This window comes from Ovis canadensis, chromosome 1, assembly GCF_042477335.2.
Source record: "Ovis canadensis isolate MfBH-ARS-UI-01 breed Bighorn chromosome 1, ARS-UI_OviCan_v2, whole genome shotgun sequence".
Classification (NCBI taxonomy): Eukaryota; Metazoa; Chordata; class Mammalia; order Artiodactyla; family Bovidae; genus Ovis; species Ovis canadensis.
The window spans coordinates 106,985,936-106,986,932 of NC_091245.1; positions in this window are offsets into that span (position 1 = coordinate 106,985,936).

Below are 997 nucleotides of genomic sequence, written 5' to 3' on the forward strand. Positions count from 1 at the left end.
CTGGTGCTGTTTTTTGTCAGAGCAGAGCACTCCAGCCAGGGACCGTGAGGGGAGCAGGAAGTCTGAGGACATTAGTAGGTTTGTGGGGGGATTGTTCTCTCCAGCTCCAAACCACCCCTTTCTCCCTGCCAGCTCCCTCCCAGCCCCCAAGCAGCCCCTCAGCCCTTCCTTCTACTCCAGACCCTGCTGGAGAGCACCTCCAACTCTGTCTTTGGGGCCAACTCACATCTGCCTGCTGGCCAGGCAACACCTTATCCATCCCGGACTCTGTGCCGCGGCCCCACAGTTGCTGTCCTCAGCTGTCCCACACTTCTCGAGACTCCTACTCAGTCCCCCTTCCCCTCAGCAGCAGTTGGTTTCAACCCTTGGAGGACTGAATTTACAGGAAGCCCATGCAGCCACCCCCATCCTGGCCACATCGTTCCTAATATCTGACAAATGCTCTGTGCACACCCCCTTGTCACCCTCCCACTCTGCATCCCGTCACGACGTTTGTCCTGTCTCCCTCCAAGGCTAACAGGTGCGCTGGCCTTTCCACGGGCCATGCCAGGACGCCCTCCCCTGCCCTCCCCACTTTACTGCTCCCTCCCTGTTAATCTCCCTTCTTCCACCCACAAGTGTACTGGGCGTTCTCTGTACCGAAGGGGAAAAAGCAACGATCCTTCTTGCAACTCCGCACTTTCAGTCTACCCCCTGCACCCTCACTAAACTCTTTCCTGTCAACTATTGAACACCAGGTCGGGTTCATTCTGGCTGTCCCCCCAGCACTCACAGTGTCACCCTCACCCTCTTTAATCCCCTGCAGGCTGGCTTTCCCCCCCACCTCTCTACTTAGATGACTCTTCCCGATTTTCCATAAGCCTCTCGCTGGCCTTGATCTCTATGTAGTCTTCACACCTTGGCCATGCTATTCTTCTCACAACTCACTCTTTTTAAATTTTTATTGCTGTATAGTTGATTTGCAACGGTGTGTTAGTTTACGCTGTACAGCAAAGCG